Genomic DNA, 23,684 nt, shown 5'->3' on the forward strand with positions numbered 1-23,684 from the left:
TAGTTCCATCTTCCGAGAGCTTGTCCCTCTATAGGCTTGCTATGATCTCTGCCTGCAGAGATCATGACAGCACAGACCATTTTCTAAATTTCTGGCAATATGATTCTGCCGCTTCTTGACTCTGACACAGGGCCAACAAGGTTTTCTCAGCATGATCCACAGAATTAGGTTCATCATACAATAACCCAAACGCCTGAAAAAAGGTGTCTACATTAAGCAAGGCCGGATTCCCAGATTCCAGGGAAAATGCCCAATCCTGCGGGTCACCACGCAACAGAGAAATGACAATTTTTACCTGCTGGATGGGATCACCAGAGGAACGGGGCTTCAGAGCAAAAAACAGTTTACAGTTATTTTTAAAGCTTAAAAATTTGGACCTGTCCCCAAAAAACAGATCAGGAGTAGGAATTCTAGGCTCTAAAACAGGAGTCTGCACGATATAATCAGAAATACCCTGTACTCTAGCAGCAAGTTGATCCACCCGAGAAGCAAGTCCCTGAATATCCATGTCAGCGCCTAACTCTTGAGCCACCCAGAGGTGAAGAGGGAAAAAAAAAAAAACACAACAGAGTACAGAAAAAAAAATGGCTCAGCACTTTCTTTCCCTTCTTTTGAGATGTGGTTAACTCACTGTTGGCCAGTTGTACTGTTATGATCTGGTGGCCTAGGAGCAGCATGGACGAGCTCTGGAGTAGGTGGCCTCTATACTGACCGCAGACCCTGAACTTAACACCGCAACTATAAGTAGCCGTGGGATGTCCCTGTCACTCCCTCGACACCTCGTCACAGCCAGAGGACTAATTACCCCTAAAGAAAGAAACAGGAAAACTATCTTGCCTCAGAGAAAATCCCCAAAGGAAAGACAGCCCCCCACAAATATTGACTGTGAGAGGAGAGGGAAATTACAAACGCAGACTGAAAACAGAATTTAGCAAAGGAGGCCACGCTACCTAGAAAGAAAAGACAGGACAGAGTACTGTGCGGTCAGTATTAAATTACTACAAAAATCCACCACAGAGAATACAAAAATCTCCACACCTAACTAAAGGCATGGAGGGTAACTCTGCCACTCCAGAGCTTCCAACTTGGCTGAATAAATCCTTACACAGACAAAGCTGGACAAGAAAAAACATAGCAATTCACTGAACTATAAAGTCCACCGCATGTGGACTGCAAAAACAAAGCCAGGACTTATCTTTGATGATTTGGACTATCCAGCAGGAGAAACCAAGCAGAGATGTGAATCCTCCAGAAAAACAATGGACAACTGGCACTCACTAAAGGGTGAAGCCAGACTAAATAGCCTGTCATGATTCTCAATGGCGAGAGAACATAGCCCAGCATATATGAGAACTAGCTCTTGGAAGATGGAAACTATACTGACCATGAACTAAACCTGCCGCACAACTAGAAGTGGCCGGGTAGCATGCCTACGTTTTTTATCCCTAGATGCCCAGCGCCAGCCGGAGAACTACCTAATCCTAGCAGAGGAAAAGACAGTCCTGGCTCACCTCTAGAGAAATTTTCCCAAAAGGCAGACAGAGGCCCCCACATATATTGGCGGTGATTTTAGATGAAATGACAAACGTAGTATGAAAATAGGTTTAGCAAAATCGAGGTCCGCTTACTAGATAGCATGAAGACAGAAAGGGCACTTTCATGGTCAGCAGAAAACCCTATCAAAACACCATCCAGAAATTACTTTAAGACTCTAGCATTAACTCATAACACCAGAGTGGCAATTTCCGCTCACAAGAGCTTTCCAGACACAGTAACGAAACAGCAGCTGTGAACAGGAACAAAAAGCAAAAACACACAAGGACAAAAGTCCAACTTAGCTAGGAGTTGTCTAGTAGCAGGAACATGCACAGAAGGCTTCTGATTACATTGTTGACCGGCATGAAACTGACAGAGGAGCAAGGTTATATAGCGACTCCCACATCCTGATAGGAGCAGGTGAACAGAGGGGATGATGCACACAAGTACAATTCCACAAGTGGCCACCGGGGGAGCCCAGAATCCAATTTCACAACAGTACCCCCCCCTCAAGGAGGGGGCACCGAACCCTCACCAGAACCACCAGGGCGATCAGGATGAGCCCTATGAAAGGCACGGACAAGATCGGAGGCATGAACATCAGAGGCAGTGACCCAAGAATTATCCTCCTGACCGTATCCCTTCCATTTGACCAGATACTGGAGTTTCCGTCTGGAAACACGAGAGTCTAAGATCTTTTCCACAACGTACTCCAACTCACCCTCAACCAACACCGGAGCAGGAGGCTCAACGGAAGGCACAGCCGGTACCTCATACCTGCGCAACAATGACCGATGAAAAACATTATGAATCGAAAAGGATGCAGGGAGGTCCAAACGGAAGGACACAGGGTTAAGAATCTCCAATATCTTGTACGGGCCGATGAACCGAGGCTTAAACTTAGGAGAAGAAACCCTCATAGGGACAAAACGAGAAGACAACCACACCAAGTCCCCAACACAAAGCCGAGGACCAACACGACGACGGCGGTTGGCAAAAAGCTGAGTCTTCTCCTGGGACAACTTCAAATTGTCCACCACCTGCCCCCAAATCTGATGCAACCTCTCCACCACAGCATCCACTCCAGGACAATCCGAAGATTCCACTTGACCGGAGGAAAATCGAGGATGAAACCCCGAATTACAGAAAAACGGGGACACCAAGGTGGCAGAGCTGGCCCGATTATTGAGGGCGAACTCCGCCAAAGGCAAAAAAGCAACCCAATCATCCTGATCCGCAGACACAAAACACCTCAAATATGTCTCCAAGGTCTGATTAGTCCGCTCGGTCTAGCCATTAGTCTGAGGATGGAAAGCAGATGAAAAAGACAAATCTATGCCCATCCTAGCACAGAATGCCCGCCAAAATCTAGACACGAATTGGGTCCCTCTGTCAGAAACGATATTCTCCGGAATACCATGCAAACGAACAACATTTTGAAAAAACAGAGGAACCAACTCGGAAGAAGAAGGCAACTTAGGCAAGGGAACCAGATGGACCATCTTAGAGAAACGGTCACACACCACCCAGATGACAGACATCTTCTGAGAAACAGGCAGATCCGAAATAAAATCCATCGAGATGTGCGTCCAAGGCCTCTCCGGGATAGGCAAGGGTAACAACAATCCACTAGCCCGAGAACAACAAGGCTTGGCCCGAGCACAAACGTCACAAGACTGCACAAAGCCTCGCACATCTCGTGACAGGGAAGGCCACCAGAAGGACCTTGCCACCAAATCCCTGGTACCAAAGATTCCAGGATGACCTGCCAACGCAGAAGAATGAACCTCAGAGATGACTCTACTGGTCCAATCATCAGGAACAAACAGTCTACCAGGTGGGCAACGATCAGGTCTATCCGCCTGAAACTCCTGCAAGGCCCGCCGCAGGTCTGGAGAAACGGCAGACAATATCACTCCATCTTTAAGGATACCTGTGGGCTCAGAATTACCAGGGGAGTCAGGCTCAAAACTCCTAGAAAGGGCATCCGCCTTAACATTCTTAGAACCCGGTAGGTAAGACACCACAAAATTAAACCGAGAGAAAAACAACGACCAGCGCGCCTGTCTAGGATTCAGGCGCCTGGCAGACTCAAGGTAAATTACATTTTTGTGGTCAGTCAATACCACCACCTGATGTCTGGCCCCCTCAAGCCAGTGACGCCACTCCTCAAAAGCCCACTTCATGGCCAAAAGCTCCCGATTCCCAATATCATAATTCCGCTCGGCGGGCGAAAATTTACGGGAAAAAAAGGCACAAGGTCTCATCACGGAGCAGTCGGAACTTCTCTGCGACAACACCGCCCCAGCTCCGATTTCAGAAGCGTCGACCTCAACCTGAAAAGGAAGAGCAACATCAGGCTGACGCAACACTGGGGCGGAAGAAAAGCGGCGCTTGAGCTCCCGAAAGGCCTCCACAGCATCAGGGGACCAATCAGCAACATCAGCACCCTTCTTAGTCAAATCAGTCAATGGTTTTACAACATCAGAAAAACCAGCAATAAATCGACGATAAAAGTTAGCAAAGCCCAAAAATTTCTGAAGACTCTTAAGAGAAGAGGGTTGCGTCCAATCACCAATAGCCTGAACCTTGACAGGATCCATCTCGATGGAAGAGGGGGAAAAAATGTATCCCAAGAAGGAAATCTTTTGAACCCCAAAAACACACTTAGAACCCTTCACACACAAGGAATTAGACCGCAAAACCTGAAAAACCCTCCTGACCTGCTGGACATGAGAGTCCCAGTCATCCAAAAAAATCAGAATATCATCCAGATACACAATCATAAATTTATCCAAATAATCGCGGAAAATGTCATGCATAAAGGACTGGAAGACTGAAGGGGCATTAGAAAGACCAAAAGGCATCACCAAATACTCAAAATGGCCCTCGGGCGTATTAAATGCGGTTTTCCACTCATCCCCCTGCTTGATTCGCACCAAATTATACGCCCCACGGAGATCAATCTTAGAGAACCACTTGGCCCCCTTTATACGAGCAAACAAATCAGTAAGCAGTGGTAACGGATATTGATATTTAACCGTGATTTTATTCAAAAGTCGATAATCAATACACGGCCTCAAAGAGCCGTCTTTCTTAGACACAAAGAAAAAACCGGCTCCTAAGGGAGATGACGAAGGACGAATATGTCCCTTTTCCAAGGACTCCTTTATATATTCTCGCATAGCCGCGTGTTCAGGCACAGACAGATTAAATAAACGACCCTTAGGGTATTTACTACCCGGAATCAAGTCTATGGCACAATCGCACTCCCGGTGCGGAGGTAGTGAACCAACCTTGGGTTCTTCAAAAACGTCACGAAAGTCAGACAAGAATTCAGGAATCTCAGAGGGAATAGATGATGAAATGGAAACCAAAGGTACGTCCCCATGAGTACCTTTACATCCCCAGCTTAACACAGACATAGCTCTCCAGTCGAGGACTGGGTTATGAGATTGCAGCCATGGCAATCCCAGCACCAAAACATCATGTAGATTATACAGCACCAGAAAGCGAATAACCTCCTGGTGATCCGGATTAACACGCATAGTCACTTGTGTCCAGTATTGTGGTTTATTACTAGCCAATGGGGTGGAGTCAATCCCTTTCAGAGGTATCGGAGCCTCCAATGGCTCCAAATCATACCCACAGCGTTTGGCAAAGGACCAATCCATAAGACTCAAAGCAGCGCCAGAGTCGACATAGGCGTCCGCGGTAATAGATGACAAAGAACAAATCAGGGTCACAGATAGAATAAACTTAGACTGTAAGGTGCTAATTGAAACAGACTTGTCAGGCTTCTTAGTACGCTTAAAGCATGCTGATATAACATGAGTTGAATCACCACAATAGAAGCACAACCCATTTTTTCGTCTAAAATTCTGCCGCTCGCTTCTGGACAGAATTCTATCACATTGCATATTTTCTGGCGTTTTCTCAGTAGACACTGCCAAATGGTGCACAGGTTTGCGCTCCCGCAGACGCCTATCGATCTGAATAGCCATCGTCATGGACTCATTCAGACTCGCAGGCACAGGGAACCCCACCATAACATCCTTAATGGCATCAGAGAGACCTTCTCTGAAAATCGCCGCCAGGGCGCACTCATTCCACTGAGTAAGCACAGACCATTTGCGGAATTTTTGGCAGTATATTTCAGCTTCATCTTGCCCCTGAGACAAGGACATCAAGGCCTTTTCCGCCTGAAGCTTTAAATGAGGTTCCTCATAAAGCAACCCCAAGGCCAGAAAAAACGCATCCACATTGAGCAACGCAGGATCCCCTGGTGCCAATGCAAAAGCCCAGTCCTGAGGGTCGCCCCGGAGCAAGGAAATTACAATCCTGACCTGCTGTGCAGGGTCTCCGGCAGAGCGAGACTTCAGGGACAAAAACAATTTGCAATTATTTTTAAAATTTTGAAAGTGAGATCTATTCCCCGAGAAGAATTCAGGCAAAGGAATTCTAGGCTCAGACATAGGTGCATGAACAACAAAATCTTGCAAATTTTGTACCTTTGTGGCGAGATTATTCAAACCTGTAGCTACACTCTGAAGATCCATTTGAAACAGGTGAACACAGAGCCATTCAAGGATTAGAAGGAGAGAAAGAGAGGAAGGCTGCAGTATAGGCAGACTAGCAAGTGATTCAATTAAGAGCACACTCAGAACTAGAGGGGAAAAAAAAAAAAAAAAAAGAAATGTAGCAGACTTCTTTTTTCTCTCCTTTCTCAGCCAGTAATTTAACCCTTTTTTGGGCCGGTCAAACTGTCACGATTCTCAATGGCGAGAGAACATAGCCCAGCATATATGAGAACTAGCTCTTGGAAGATGGAAACTATACTGACCATGAACTAAACCTGCCGCACAACTAGAAGTGGCCGGGTAGCATGCCTACGTTTTTTATCCCTAGATGCCCAGCGCCAGCCGGAGAACTACCTAATCCTAGCAGAGGAAAAGACAGTCCTGGCTCACCTCTAGAGAAATTTTCCCAAAAGGCAGACAGAGGCCCCCACATATATTGGCGGTGATTTTAGATGAAATGACAAACGTAGTATGAAAATAGGTTTAGCAAAATCGAGGTCCGCTTACTAGATAGCATGAAGACAGAAAGGGCACTTTCATGGTCAGCAGAAAACCCTATCAAAACACCATCCAGAAATTACTTTAAGACTCTAGCATTAACTCATAACACCAGAGTGGCAATTTCCGCTCACAAGAGCTTTCCAGACACAGTAACGAAACAGCAGCTGTGAACAGGAACAAAAAGCAAAAACACACAAGGACAAAAGTCCAACTTAGCTAGGAGTTGTCTAGTAGCAGGAACATGCACAGAAGGCTTCTGATTACATTGTTGACCGGCATGAAACTGACAGAGGAGCAAGGTTATATAGCGACTCCCACATCCTGATAGGAGCAGGTGAACAGAGGGGATGATGCACACAAGTACAATTCCACAAGTGGCCACCGGGGGAGCCCAGAATCCAATTTCACAACAATAGCCCCATCCAAAGTGGAAGCACCTGATGACTGCTGTGAAGGACAAACAGCAGCACTACCACTTATAACCACCGGAGGGAGCCCAAGAGCAGAACCCACAACAGAATTCACAACAGTGTGCCTTGACAGACATGTGGATCAGTGGGACCAGGACAGCAGGGTATGCAAGACAGTAGACAAACTGTCACGCACAGTGTGCGAAAGACTAAGCGCAACACTAAGGGATGAGGGGAAGGAAGCCCAAACACCAGGGAATGGGGGAGTGGAGACCCCCTAGGCAGAACTTATAACACTCTGCCTATTCTACCATCCCTATATTGGTTCCACACCAATCGTAGGAAACCTAAGCCCTGTATATCCCTAGAACTAGGTCCTGGATAAGGAGGGGAGGACGATGAGCACCGGTCAGTCCCCACTGATAACAAAAGACAACAAGGGAAACAAACAAGGAGAGAGGAACTTAGCTTGAGCAGACTCCAGAGAGAAAATACCAAACGTCCTCCAAGAGCAACAAAGAGAAAGTTATCCAACATCTACAGCTCCCAACCTTCACAAGGGAAAATGTGAATATCACCGGTGACTCCCTGAAGCAGACTGGGCTGGGAGTTTATAAACACCAATGTCCAGTTGTGTCAATTAGAGTCAGAGAGAGATTGCCGCTTAGTCCAACAGTCAGAAGGACTAAGAAGGCGTCTGCAATGCCAAACACAAAAACCTTCTGCAGCCAGATGTAGAGCGACTGTCTGTTGCATCTGACACACCCTTGACTCAAACAGATCAGTTAAGTAAGATAAAGCAGAACTAGGTGTGTAGATATACAGTCATGGTCGAATTTGAAATTGTTTCAGAAAATAAAGTATTTTGCCCAGAAAATTATTGCAATTACACATGTTTTGTTATATACATGTTTTTTTCCTTTAAGTGTATTGGAACAACACAAAAAACAGAGAAAAAAGGAATATTGGACATAATTTCACACTAAACCTCAAAAATGTGCAAAATTTTTGCCAAAAATGTAGGTAATCAACTTTGTTTCAAGCAAGTGATGCTCATTCAAACTCACCTGTGGCAAGTAACTGGTGTGGGCAATATGAAACCAGATAAAAGGGGGGAAGTTGACTCAAACTTTGCATTGTGTGTCTGTGTGTGCCACACTAAGCATATAGAACAGAAAGAGGAGAAGAAAACTGTCTGAGAGCTTGAGTTTCAAAACTGTGGAAAAATATCAACAATCTCAAGGTTACAAGTCCATCTCCAGAGATCTAAATGTCCCTTTGTCCATGGTGCGCAACATATTCAAGAAGTTTACATCCCATGGCACTATAGCTTATCTCCCCATACATGGATGGCAGAGAAAAACTGATGAAAGTAGGATGCAATGTAGGATAGTCCGTATGGTGGATAAGAAGCCTCAATCAAGTTCCAAAGAAATTCAAGCTGTCCTGGAGGCTCAGGGTGAATCAGTGTCAGCACGAACTATCCATTGACATTTGAATGAAATGAAACACTGTTGCAGGAGACCTAGGAAGACCCCAATAAGTGATTGAATGAAGTTATTTATTCCAAAGGGTGTGCAACCAAATATTAGGTTAAGGGTGCCAACAATTTTGTCCTACTCATTTTTGGAGTTTTGTGTGAAATTATGTACAATTTGCCTTTTTTTCTCTGTTTTTTTTGTGTTGCTCAAATACACACAAAAGAGATAAACATGTGTGTAACAAAACATGGATAATTGTAATAATTTTCTGGGAGAATTACTTCATTTTCTTGAACAATTTCAAGGGTGTCAACACTTTTGGCAATGACTGTACATGAGAACAATAACTGTATAGGAAACTGGTATCTTCCATCAGGAAAGCAGTTAATCTTTCATATAGTCTAGTATCTTCCAACAGGAAAATGGTTAATAACAGCAACAACACAAAGAAGTGCAAGCAAAATAATACAAATTTAAAGGGCAGGTAGGATCCAGCACCAATTAAAAACAGCCTACTTACTTGGATTTTAAATTTGTAGACTTTTAGCTCAGGAGAGGCAAGTTGAATGAATATTAGGCTAGGGTAACATCAAAGAAAAAAAATGCCTGGTCACAGATGGTCGACTCTCATGAATTGGCCAATTTATACACTAATAAGCACCTTCAATTTTATAAGCATATTCTATATACCAGTAATGTAGACTAAATCTCAGATATTCAATGTCTGCAAACATCTGGTAATTTTTTTGTTTTCTTTTAGAGAAGTAAATGCAGTCTAACATCTTACAGCATGGCAATGGTTAATAGCAGGTATGTAACAGAGAAATAGTGATTGGTGAACCCGTAGATATTTGGGTCGGTGGGTGTTGGGCCAAACATCTAAAAAAAAAGTTTGGTCTCGGTACCAGAACAGTACCCTAACCCGGATCCCATTCAAATGAATGAGGGTCCGGAACAGCAGTTGTTTGCCATGCTGTCATCTGCATGACGTTGTGACAAACATGGGCTCTGATCAGCTGAATGATCATTACCGCCGGTCAGAGAGCTGTGGTTCCCACGCTGTCAGATGACAGTGTGAGCCAGCAGCTGTGACCTGCTGTAACTGCTATATTGTGATGCAGAGAACAGAAAATGGAAAAACGATGGTGGGAAGTAGCATGTGGAGAACACCGGGCATGTTAGCTATTCATGTCCTATGTATAGTTACATTTTTACTTTCATCTGGGGGGTTGCATTACCTTTCCAGTGTAGTTAGAGGCACAGGTCTTTTGTCCTGAGAGGGTGATCTTGGATCTTCAAATAAGTTACTACAAAATAATTTTCTTTGGTTTTCTTCTCCACCAGCACTGATCCGAGCATCCTACTTTGTGAAATTATTTTTTCCCAGATAGTAAGTCTTACTCCTCTGCATTACACTTTTATTTGGGTCCTGCAAGCAACTTCTGCTGTTTCATAGTTTCTATCTGCAGTATATTGCACTATATACTACATTATATTGTTCCCTCAAGTTCTACTTTTTCCTGACTCTACATTAGAGGAGATATTAAGGAACACCGCCCCTCCGGCTGTGAAATAGGTATAAGCAAGAACAATAGGAGTTCTCACTTGAACACTGCCCATGGCACACAGTGGATTTATTTCACCACTCTTCTGAATGCAAAGAGCAGCTTTAGTGTCACGTCCATGAGAAACAAAAAGGAGCTACTCTTAAAATCAGCATAGGAAGCCAGATAGAAGAGTGCTCTTGGCGAACAAATAGGTGGTTATGTAGAAACAATCTGATGAAGATCAAGTGAAGGTTCAAAACGTTCTTGTTGTAAAAAGCTCTTTTTTTTATTCATGTCATCGAATAATTATTATTCCTATCTTATTACCATTTAACTAATTTTTCAATAATCTCTCATTCCTAACAAGAAAAGGAAATTGCTGTTTTCCACTGTGTTTATACCAGTAAGCTTTGCATAATGCACTACTTGTTCAGGAAAACCGCATAGACGGCTGCTTGTCTTCAAACATATTGTTCAGTTTCATTGCAACTTTCATAGCACAAGTTCCATAAAGGGCATCTCTTGCAAAAGCATTTTCCGAAGGCATATATCATTTTAAAGAGCTCCTGCAGTCCAATCCATCAATGACAGCGGAGAACTTTGTTGCTATATGACAAGACAGTAGGGGACACCCAATTAGGAAAAACAGGACACAGTCTATGGATACTAGCAGCAATAAGCCATACAGTTCTCTCTTTGAAAAAAAAGAGTTTATTTTTCTTTACAAAGATATACACAATATGTATTTTTCTCTAAATCCAGACAGGCTAATTTCTGAGAAAGGCTACTGATTTCTACATATCCTACACACATCACTCATCTTGATATTAAACTTGTCACTTACTTATGACCATTGTGTATAAAATATATGTGGTTTTGATAAAGTTTTATTTTATGCAAAAATGTACCTAGAGAAATAAACAAGTAAGCAATGTATTAAAGAGGTTGGCCACTACTGGACAATACCTTCTTAATAGCTTCACCGCACATCACAAAACAAACACTCTTCATACTTACCTCCCAGACAAGCGAAGTTCCTGTGTACTGTTTTTCTTTGATATGATCACTGCAGCCAATCAGTGACTGCTGATCGGCTGCAGCCTTTGCTGTTTCATCAGAGCGGACTTCTGCAGGTAATATGCGACCATGTGACATAATGTCAAGTGGATGCCAGACAGAGCACTGACATTACAGGAACAGCGAAGTGTGAAGTATTTTTCTTTTATGACATGCATAGAAGCTATTAAAAAAAGTTGTGCATTAGTATACAACCTTTTAATTGATGCTAAGTGATCATTGTCAAAAGTAAAATAATGGATAGGCAAATTAATATTTCTAACCTTGCCATACACAATAGATTCATTTTGGCAGGACACCCTGATTTCAGCGATTCCAGCTGACCATCTAGTTTGATATGCCTAAATAAAGTCCTGAGTGACCAATTGCCCCCAGAAGTCACATAATTAGTAAATTGAGTCCAACTGTGTGTAATTTGTTCTCAGTATAACTGCAGCTGTTTTGTGAAGGCCTCAGAGGTTTGAGAGCATAAGGGATCAAAAAGCATCATGAAAACTAAGGAACACACCAGACAGGTCAGAGATAAAGTTATGGAATCCCGAAAAATGGAGATGCTATGGGTCTCGGAGATGGCGATTTCTTTTTTCTTACAAACTTTTGATTTTTTTACGACTTATATAAAAAAGAACCTATACATGTTTGGTAAGAAAGCAACTGAATGCCAGCGTCCAAGACGTCTTAAAATTCCAAACTTTAATATATTCAAGTACAACTAGATAAGGAGAGACAAACAATAATGTCACTAAAGAAGGGGGGGATATCGGCAAACGCTTTTCGTAAATAGTACCTTATTCATTGCATGCCAGCTTCCTGGCAATGGACTTCTAACATGGGTGAGCTGACTCTTTCTATGATTTTTCTTTATATATGTTTGGAATCTGCATACTTGCGCTGACCTGGAGAATCATAATGGATGGTCAGTTGTAACAGTTTTTAAACATGGTAAAAAAAAAAAAAAACAATTGTGGAATTACACTTTTTTTTGCAATTTCACTGCACTCGGATGTTCTTTACTGTTTTCCAGTATATTATATGGTAAAAATCAATGGTGTCATTCAAATGTACAACTCATTCCGCAATGAACAAGTTTTCAAATGGCTACATTTACAGAAATCTAAAAAAGGTAATGCTCTTGGAAGGAGAGCAAAAAACGAAAACTCAAAAATGGAAAAATCGCAAGGTGGTGAAGGGGTTAAAGGTGAAAGCTGAAGAAGGCTAATAATTATCATGCAACTCTTCAACTCTCCATAGAATAGCTGGAAAGTCAAATTAGAGGGTGAAGCAGCTTTGATCTCTAAAGACTGTTCTGGAGAAAAGTAGCTATCTTGTTACCTTGCTTCCCCACTGATAAAATGTTAAAATGTCTGAATAAGACATCACTATCTTCTATAATGGGAGGCATGCTTTAATCTGACGACATTTATCATGACGTGAGTCGACATGTACATGGATTGTCAGACTATATATCAATGACATTAGTACCAATAAATGATTTATTTCAGTGAAACCAATGGTCAAACACAATGCCAGGAGTTATCAAATATTGTCATCTAATATCAAAGGAGAAAATGAGGCTCACTACTGCGCTCAGCTTTCGTGATTTTTCTTCCTGTTTTTATTTTCTATTTCTTATAATGAAATGTGAAAATTGAATATTTATAAAGCATTAATATCAGTTACTGATATTATTCTTCTGATTGGTGCTATGGTATCAGAGGATTTTTTAAATTTTCATTTAAATTTAGAAATTCAGATCATGATCCCTTGCAACAAGGTACGATATTCCAACGTTTCTGTGGCACCCAACACTATGGTGTTTCTTTCCTTTAGGGCTGAATGATAACCTATGGGCCCCTGCTCATCTGCAATTTTTTTTCTCAGCCAAAATTGGACTGAGACAAAAATGCAACATGCTGCAATTGTCCTCTTGTATCAGACAAGTCTTGGCCATGCAAGTCAATGGATGCGAGAAATAAAATTGCACGGCACTCGGACCATTTGAGTGCCATCTGAATTTAATGCACCCATTTCATTAAAAAACAGACATTTCAGCAGCCACATACAGTAATATCACAGCATGAAAATAGAATAGACAGAATAGATCTATACACATAGAATAGATAGATATAAAGATGTCAGTAGCATATATAATTAATACAGTGCTTGTGTACCTTACTGTACATGTATTCAATTAATAAATAAATCTAAAAAAAAAAATGGTGTGGGATCCTCCTAAATTTTACTAACCAGCAGAGGGAAAGTGGACAGCTGGGGGCAGATGTTTACAGCCTTTGAAGGGGGTAATACCCATGGAGCTTTCCAGGCTATTAATATCATCTCTCAGCTATATACTTAGCCTTTGCTGGTAATTAAAATGCAGGCCCCCAAAAAAAGACATAAGGTCCCCCTATAATTAATTATCAGCAAAGGCTAGGCAGACAGCTGTGGGCTGTTAATAATAGCCTAAGAAGGGGGTCATGGATACTGGCCCCCTGGACAAAAAACATCAGCTCTCAGCCACCCCAGAATTAGTGCATCCATAGGATGTGCCAAACCTGGCACTTAGCCTCACTCTTCCCACTTGCCCTGGTGCAGAGGCAAGTGTGGTGATAATATTGGAGTTGATATCACCTTTGTATTGTCAGGTGACATCAAGCCCAGGGGTTAGTAATAGAGAGGCATCTATAAGACCGCATAGTCAAATTGTTAAAAAATTAGCACCCAGAATAAAGTCATTTATTTCAAATAATAAAACAGACTCCTTTAATGAATATAAATTCACCAAAAACATATGTACTTACCGCAACGCCCAATCCACGGAAGCCAATGTTTCCTGTAAAAGAATTAAAATAATAAACAACTATATTCCTCACCTGTCCACTGAGAAAATAAGAATCCAATTGTCCCACCACGCGTCTAGCTATGCTACATCTAGATGGCAGGCTGCATAGTTGCATGATGCAACTATACAGCCTGCCAGTCATCAGAGACACTGAGCTGGGCGTGCTTGCTCAGCTCAGTGCCTCGCAGTAAACTCCTTTCACCTCACTGATGTCACTACGAGTGTGAAAAAGTTGTCACGCTCGTGGGGTTGTTAGAAAAGTAATCAGAGTTCAGAGCCAGTGACATACTTTCACCAAGGATCAATGCAACTTTATGACCACAAAGCAACTGTAATAAGGGATAAGTTAAGCTGGTGAGCCAGAAAGGTCTAAGAGAAGCTCAGATCTGGTACAGCAGCAGAAGCTTGCCTGAATGTGAGTTTGGTTGATAGAACAACCAACTTGGATAAGTGTAATCTTTGTTGTTGTCAGAGGTTTACCAATATCCTTTTTATAATGAATTGCATGTGCACAATAGAGGAAATTTTGAGGTAGCCAACTGTATGTGACCCTGACTTTCAAGGTTGATGCCAGGAGGTGGAATTCTCGAGGTGCTGCAATGCCTCAGGAGAGGGGACCCTGAGGTGGCTTAAGTCACTGCGCATATTTGCAAAAGCAAATCACTTTCATTCTTTTTAACAGTACACACTTCTAGTCTGGACTTTCTGGCCATGGAGAATAATTTTGTGTCAGGACTGTACAACACAATAAGCACATGCATTTAATATATTTTTGCTCACTCTGTCACACTTTGCACATGTATTTGACACAAAGACTTCGAAGAAAATACTGCCCTTTCTGTTTGCCTTCTAAAATGGTTTAGGGTTATGCCATGTCCTACAAAAGGGAATCATGCAGTATTGGGTTGTCATTGTACTGTCATTGTTACACTGATATGGAATAAGTTTGCCCCTCTTAGAAGTTTGTCTTGTCTCGCTCCCTATAGTCCTGGTCTGATGTAAGTAGCCCCTTCCTTCTTCCCCATTTATTGTTTGTCAGGCATCTTGCTAGGCTCATCTCTGTATATCTCTGGTTCAGAAGTGTATTTTTTCCCTACTGCAACTGCTGCTGTTTCTATTTTGTATTATACAAGAATTCAGCCTGAGAATAAACTTCTTCTGGAATCTTCATACATGTATCTGCAGTTCAGTTGAAGCTATCTGACAAAGTACTTGTTGTGAGATTTAGTCAATACAGACTTTAAAAATTTGTTTCAAGAGCACCACACTCACAGCCTAGTTATGGAGTCAGAATAGGTTATTTATGTGGCCATCAGGTTCATCAATCCCCTTCTATTTCGTGACTGAGCTCTCAGTTTTACCACTGGAAAGTTTAGGTGGATGCTAGGAGTAAGAATGGCTCTGCCAAAAATTTGGAGAATGGAAGCAACTCTTTCCTGCTACTCAGTATGGCCTTTTGGTTTGGAGGAATGTGGAAAGATTTGTTGGTAGCCCTTTTCCTCTGGGAGAGGGCTGACAATATATTGCACCCTTATGCCCTTTTTTGTGTGGTATATCTTAGAATACAATTTTAAGCTCATTAAAAAGTAGAAAGAGAACAAACAGCAGTATATAAAGACTACAAGTCCACCAGTGGGCATCAGTTTGCAATTGAAGCTGGAACTGAATATAGTCACAGTACAATACAAGGTAACTACTGAGCAATCTCTTAACCATAAGAGACTAGGCACGTCTGTCTTTTACTGACAATATCACAGAAAAGTCCAATCTATCAAAACATAAAAAAATTCACCTAATTGATAAACACAGAAAAATTCAAATCGCTAAAATTGTGGGGTTTTTTGGTTGTCGCAATACTACAAAACATGTTGCAAGAAACGATCAAAATGTCATATATATCCCAAAATGGTATCAATAAAAATGTTGCCTCACCCCACAAAAAATAAGCCCTCACACAGCTCAATCGACCAAACAATTAATATGTTATGGCTCTTGTATAATGGCAACAGAATTAAAAAAAAGTAGTTTTTTTTCACATTTTTTATTTTTTTCCACCACTAAATTAATATAGAAACTGAACAAGTTACGGTAGGTATCACCATTGATGAAGAGAATCATAATGCCAGGTCATTGTTACCACACAATGTACACTGCAAAAACAATTGCAGAAAAAAGTTCAGGATTGCGTTTTTTGCAAAATCACTGCACTTGGAATTTTCTTCTCGTTTTCCAGTACACAATGGGGCAAAATGAACAGTGTTTTCGAAAATACAATTCCTTGCACAACGAAAAAGCCCTCATACGTCTATGTGGACTGAAAAAAAGTTATAGCCCTAGGAAGAAGGGGAGGAAACATTAAAAAAAAAATGAAACTTGGCACATTAGGAAGGGGTTAATAACATTTACTAGTACAATACCAATACACTTAGCAATATTTTGCTCTCACCAGGGATTTACTCCACTGGCTATCTCAGGCTTGTCTTTGTAGGCAATGTAGCAAGTGACCTGCTTTACCCACACAGATGTGTCCACCTTTAATTTTTCTTGAATTGTGTTAAAATATAAACATTGTCATGATATCAGCTCAATACACTATTTTATCAGCTCAATATTTATTTTATGGGAACCTATGACAGATGACCAATGGATGGGATGTGTGGACTTATCCATCCAGAATATTTCTTTTTATGTTTTTATAACATCGCATGGGAATTATCTCAGTATATTGCAAGTTTAAAAGCAAACCAAGGAAGGACATATCTGTATGTAAAAGGACCGGTCATAGTTGCAACCACTATTGTTATGCCACACTGTATGTGGAGTGTTCTGCATTCCACTTTCTCATCGTCTTCACTCACCGGTAGATTTAATTGAATTAAACATGAGCTAAGGCATCTACTTGAGTATACGTCTTCAAACAAGTGTCAAAGAGCTGACTTAAGCAAAACCCCCAGAGAGTTTTCAGCGCTTTCTCATACCTGTAGCTTGTTTAAAATATCTGAGTGAAAAAAAGCCTGACATTTTAAGAGCCATTTTTCTGTTTTAATAAAAAGATTCCGAGACAACGATGACCTTTTTACCAAGGATTTGTAAATGCCAAAAACTGTTTGCATGAAATCTCTAGCCATCTTTTTTCCATTCTCCAGAAAATGAAATCTTTATGTTTGAAAAGGCATCATGGTTGAGTTGATGTCTAAGACTGCATTAACCCTTCCGTTGCTATATTAGATATGTTTCTTACTGCTGTCAAGTACATTGAATAACAGAAAAATAACAATGTGAGTGTATATCTAGTACATGTTTCACAGAATACCGCATATTTAAATATATGGCGTATCACATTAATCTTTAACCCTTACCTACATGGCGTACTAATGCATCATATGTTGGCTTCATAACTTTTGTCGGATCTTTACAGGCAGATGATAGCTATATTATTCAGCCATCATCTGCATCTAACAGCTGCAAGTGGAGTGGAGCTTCACTTGCAGACGTTAACCTATTAAATTCAACTTTCTACCTATGATAGCAACATATACAGTGCACGTCCCGGGGGGATGCTGTTCCAACTGTTCATTGGCACACCTGCAACGCAATTGTGGCACACTGATGGGTTGCCGTGACAGCCTGCTGAAGACCCCCTTGCCTGTCATGTCGGTACTCTTGTGAAAGCCAACTGGCATTCTTTTGAAACAGTGATTTTTGCTACAAACAGCAATCTTTTGGTATTGCTGTACCATATATAGCACAAGCAATCAGATGATCGAAGATTCAAGTCCCATGAGGGAGCTAACAAATATAATAAAAACAAAAATCGTTATAAAAATATGAAAAAAATAAAAAAAATAAATACAATTTCAAATCACACTCTTTTTTAACTTTTTAAATATTAGTAAATTAAAAACATTAATTCACATACCGTACATGGTATTGATATATTCTTAAAAGTTTGATCTATTAAAGTATAAAATCAAGGCACCACTCCTGCGTTTTTTTTATGTCAGCACTGGAGAGGTGCCACTAATCTAAGTTCCCTGACTTTTGTCTTGTACTCATCAGCCACTGTCTTCAGTTATTCCCAGCATTTGATATTACAGTAATCGCATTGCCCTGTAGAATCATGTTGTCAGGTTATTTTTACAACCGAATGAATGCTTTAAGAACAAAACCCAAAATACAATGCTGGCGGAATTGTGCATTAAGATGAGCAATTGGACTGTAAAATTCATGTACTGGTCCTGCACAGAGGCCCTCTTTTGTCAGTTTAAGCCATTAGATGCCACTGTCAAGCGTGGTGGAAGAAGTTTTCCTCATGACCCCCATTGGCCCGCTTACAACATGAGGCTGGTAATTATATTATACGCTACAATATTACAGCACAATAGTGAATTGTACAAGCGGTAGAGTGATCCTTGGTTCAAAACCCTCAGGGAATAAAGTAAAAACTTAGAAAAAAATAATAAAGATGGTGCAGTAAGTTGACATTAAAATAGTCATAAAGCTGGGCTAAAGACAGAGGCATGGCTCTAAAAACAAAATCAGCAGACAGGGACAGGGTCAGATAGATAATCAGAGTCAAGTAATCAGGAATATTGCACAAGTTGTAATAACAACACTGGCAATGCACAGGATGTAAGTGGAAAGCTTAAATAGGGCTGTGTGCTCTATAACTGGCAAGTGAAAATTACTCTCTTATTGGTCTGCTGATCATCTCCAACATTGATGTGTCAGGAAAACCACATATACATATGCTAAATACATAATTATCTGGGCTGCAATATACACAGCAAAAGGTTTGGTAGTACTGACATCTTAGGCTACTTTCACACTAGCGTCGTATGATGCACGATGAATAGCGTCGTTGCGATGTACCGACGCAAGCAGTGAAAGCGCCGCACAACGGGGGCAGTGGATGCTGTTTTTCAACGCATCCGCTGCCCCATTGTGATGTGCGGGGAGGCGGGGGTGGAGTTCCGGCCGCGCATGCACGGTCGGAAAAGACAGTCTTGACGCACCAAAAACGTTACATGCAACGTTTTTTGGTGGCGACGGACTGACGCAACACGACGCAACCGTCGCACGACGGTTGTGACGTGTGGCAATGCATCGCACTGCGTCGCTAATGCAAGTCTATGGAGAAAAAACGCATCCTGCAAGCACTTTTGCAGGATGCGTTTTTTCTACAAAACGACGCATAGCGACGTGCAGTGCATGACGCTAGTGTGAAAGTAGCCTTAGCGCATCTTACTGAATGACTAGCTGAGCAGCGAACTCACTGTCACAGCGGCAACTAGCATGAATCCTCAGCGCCGCCCCACTCTCAGTTCAGTTTCTGCTTGCGACAGGCCGTTCTGCTGAACTTGTTTCCACCAGCATTCTACTGCATGGACATTACGGTATAGTGTTTCCATCTGGCCTTAGGGGATGTTGCCAACCTATGCAAGAATGTAACCCTGCTGTGTCCTACGGTGATGTGGCTCCCCAGCCTATCCCATGCGAGCAGGCAGCTCCTCCCACCATTCCTTGCCCGAATGTTAGTTCCTACCCCGTTTGAACCTATGCATGCGATCTCATATTCTGATACTCGTTACCGACCAGACTAGTTATCTGTACTGTCTGATCTCTGTGCTCCTGACCCCAACTAATCATACTGATACTGTGCTGCCTGTCCTGACCTCAGACCATTTGACTACACTTCATCTTTGCCCTCCTGTACTGCGCATTTTAACTTCTGGTCAGCTGCTGCAAACTTGGGTACTGCCCTGGAGTGGTACTTGGTGAATACCTGCGGTCAAGCCTATCTTTACCACCAGAGGCTCTGCTGAACACCAGGTAGCCACTCGAGGGTAAGCTTGGTCCAGGGTGCAGTGGGTCCACACACCCACCAGCCTTACACTCATCTCCCAGCAATAATATCAGTGCCTCCCCTGTACAGTATGCCTCTGCATTCAGGCACCATCATTCTGATTTAGTGATTGCTGCTGGCAGCAGAGGCAGATAATCCTGGGGAGTGGTCAACTTAGCATGTAACCCTAAATGAACAAGGATAGCTATGGAACTGTCATGGGGAGACTAGGTGAGCAAGAGCTAATGACCCGGGCCCCTGCAGTTTCCCTCAGACTAGGGAAATCCTGACTGACCCTCTACCTGGAGTTTACACTGATGGTGTGCATGTCCAGGCCTCGAACCTCACCCTGACTCCTGTTTTAACCCTAGGCTGATACCTCCGCCCTCCACCCAGTGAAGAGGTAATATTCCAATACCCACAGTTAGCACAGACAAGGATAAAGAAAAATATACACCACACCGCAGTCACTCAGGAATACACTATAAATGTGCAGGGCAAAATAAATACAAATATAGGAAGGAGTAAATAAGACAGAGGAAAATACACCACCAGCAACGAATCTCCAACAACCAGCTCTCCACTCCAGACCGAGATAACAACGCACAAGACAGAAGCTATAATCGGCGACGCCCAATGAACAGGAGAACTATTTAAAGGCCATGGGAATGGCCCAGCTTCCAATCTGAGGATTAGGTAAATTAACCCCGGAACAGCTAGATAAAATCTAGCAGACGCCAATGAGCAAATAGTGGTCAAAAGCGGAATTACCGCTGTCTGTCGGACGACCTGGTCTGAACAGCGTCCGACATGACAGGAACACAGCCCTCTGTTTCATTTTGGCTTGTAGAGGATAAAACTTATCTGGTCTTATTCATCAAAATGGTTTTACAATAACACTATTGTTGTTTGGAGTCATCCAGGAGATGATTACTAGAAGCTTGAGGAAATCAATGAGAAATTATCACAGTGGGTGCACATCAGCTGAACAAGATATTGACTTGTTCTGAAATCACTTCACCTAAAGCCATAAAGTTAGTCAGCTTGTGGGGTATTCAGATTGACTATTTGATATGATCATAGATGGTCATTTGGACCCATTATAATGTAAAGGTGGAAAATACTATTATTATTTATTTATATAGCACCATTGATTCCATGGTGCTGTACATGAGAAGGGGTTACATACAAATTACAGATATCACTTACAGTAAGCAAACTAACAATTACAGACTGATAAAGAGGGGTGAGGACCCTGCCCTTTCGGGCTTACATTCTACAGGATGGTGGGGAAGTAGACAATAGGTTGAGGATTGCAGGATTTCCGGTGTTGGTGAGGCGGTAGCTTCGGTAGTGGTGAGGAGGCAGCGGAGTCAGTGCAGGCTATAGGCTTTCCTGAAGAGGTGTGTTTTCAGGTTCCGTCTGAAGGATCCGAATGTGGTTGATAGTCAGCGTGTTGGGGCAAACTATTCCAGAGGAAGGGGGATATTCGGCAGAAGTCTTGGAGGCGGTTCGGCGAGGAACGAATAAGTGTGGAGGAGAGAAGGTCTTGGGAGGAGCGGAGATTACGTGAGGGAAGATATCGGGAGATTAGTTCAGAGATATGTGGAGGAGACAGGTTATGGATGGCTTTGTAGGTTAGTATTAGTAATTTGAACTGGAAACGCTGAGGGAATGGGAGCCAGTGAAGAGATTTGCAGAGGGAGGAAGCAGAGGAGGAGCGAGGAGAGAGATGAGTTAGTCTGGCAGCAGAGTTAAGGGTGGACTGGAGAAGTGCAAGGGTGTTAGCAGGGAGGCCACAGAAAAGGATGTTGCAGTAGTCAAGGCAGGAGATGATTAGAGCATGCACAAGCATTTTAGTAGATTGATGGTAGAGGAAAGGACGGATTCTGGAGATATTTTTGAGCTGGAGGCGATAGAAAGTGGAATGAGCTTGGATGTGCGGTTTGAGGGACAGAGCAGCGTTAAGGGTTACTTCTGGTACATGGGAAAGTGCGATGTTGTTAATTGCGATAGGTAGGTCAGGTAAGGAAGATCTATGAGAGGGTCCCAGCTTTCTCCAAGATACGGCAGCATGAAGTATGAGAGTGACAGCAATTCAGGCATACACATGTGCACACACCGAGAAACACTCAGGGACCCCATTTTGTGTCACAGAAGTAAAAGTCAGCCTGTGTCGTCCCTTAATAATACATCATACACTGTTCCATCTACCCAATTGTAATGAGTCAAGAACAATAGTTACTGAGAAACTAAATGAATAGCCACTTTATGATCCAAGTTCTAGCGGTTAGTGCTCAGCTATTGGTACACTGATTCATTGATGAAAAAGTGAAGGACAGCCACATACATGGACAGCTTTGTGCAAATATATGAGCAGTAACTGTTCCTGCAGAAGATGCCTCACACATTACTAAGGTTCCTGATTGAGGGACAACCTACGATCACCTTATCATTATGATGTTCTTCTAGAAAAAAAAAGAAAGCTTGTCCAATGAGGACATCCATGGCCAATGCAATTATTCAGCTGCAGTTGTATACTTGCAAATAGCTAGTTAGTCCAGGGTAAATCAGGGTTGTCCCAGATCATGAAGGTAAGTAGATATTCACTATAATATCAGTTATAGCCCCAAAACAAGATGGCAGCTTTTTCTAAGCCTCTTTTAAAGCTTAAAGAGGTTATCTACTACTAGGACAACCCCTTCTCATACCCCATGCTTGGACCAATAAAATAAAAGTCTATGCTCGCCTCCCATGCCAGAGCTGTTCCCACTGTGTCGGCCCTCTCTCCCCAGGTTTTATCATGCAGTTGTATAACACGTGACCTCGAAACCCAATCAGCACTGGCGTCACTGTCACCGCCTTCGGATATATTGAACATGAAGAAGAAGTCAGATCAGCTGCAGCCCGGACTTCCTCTCCATGTTCAGTTTGTCCGAAGGTGAGGACAATGATGCCAACACTGATTGGACACTGGGGTCACATGTCACAACAACCGCATGGGACAATGACATCAGCATGGGAGGTGAGTATAAGCTTTTTTATTTTATAGGGGCCAAACGTGGAGTATGAGAAAGGTTTGAGCAAATTCTTAAGATAGATTTACAGGCTAGAAAGTTAACAAAAACGTCATAGATTAAAGTTATGCAGAATGATAGAAAAGTTTTAAACATTTCACAGATCATTTAATTAATCCCACTCATAAAACAGAGTAAAAAAGCATTACTCTGCACACAGTAATTTTATTGCATCAGCACAAATGGCAAAGTTATGGTTCAGTACAGACAAAACTCAAACAAAGATGCAGCTAATGAAAAAGCAGTGAATCTGAAGTAAAAGTTTGAAACACAAAAGATTCAGAAAAATCACAATGATTAAATATTATAATTTTCTCTTCTCATACTATCTTATGACTGTGTATTTTAGTACTCTGGTTCAGTGGCACAGATACCTGCTATAAAGAACAGCTACGGCACAGAGGTAAGCTGCAGATTGTCAAAATACTCTGAGCAGCCACTAAGTTTTGAACATTCTGGGTCACTTTTTAAAATTAGGTGCTCTGTATATGATAGCTCCTTAAATGTGTTGTCCAGTGAAAACAATATGGTCAGTTAATGATCTCCCACTTAATGGAATCAGCAAATCTCTGGATATGGAAAGTTGGCAGCTGCATGTATTTTTGCAAATATCCAACCAGTGGATAAAATCAGTTCTGAACAGGTAAATGTTTGATAATGGAAGTTTATAAAAATGTTGAACAAGAAATAATGATGTAACAAAGAAAAATCCTTAAAAAATAAAAGTAAGAAAGTGGCAAGACATAGGAAATAAGGAATCCAGAGGATACTTCAGGTGTCTCTATACA

The sequence above is a fragment of the Ranitomeya variabilis genome, chromosome 3, assembly GCF_051348905.1.
Source record: "Ranitomeya variabilis isolate aRanVar5 chromosome 3, aRanVar5.hap1, whole genome shotgun sequence".
NCBI classification, from domain to species: Eukaryota; Metazoa; Chordata; class Amphibia; order Anura; family Dendrobatidae; genus Ranitomeya; species Ranitomeya variabilis.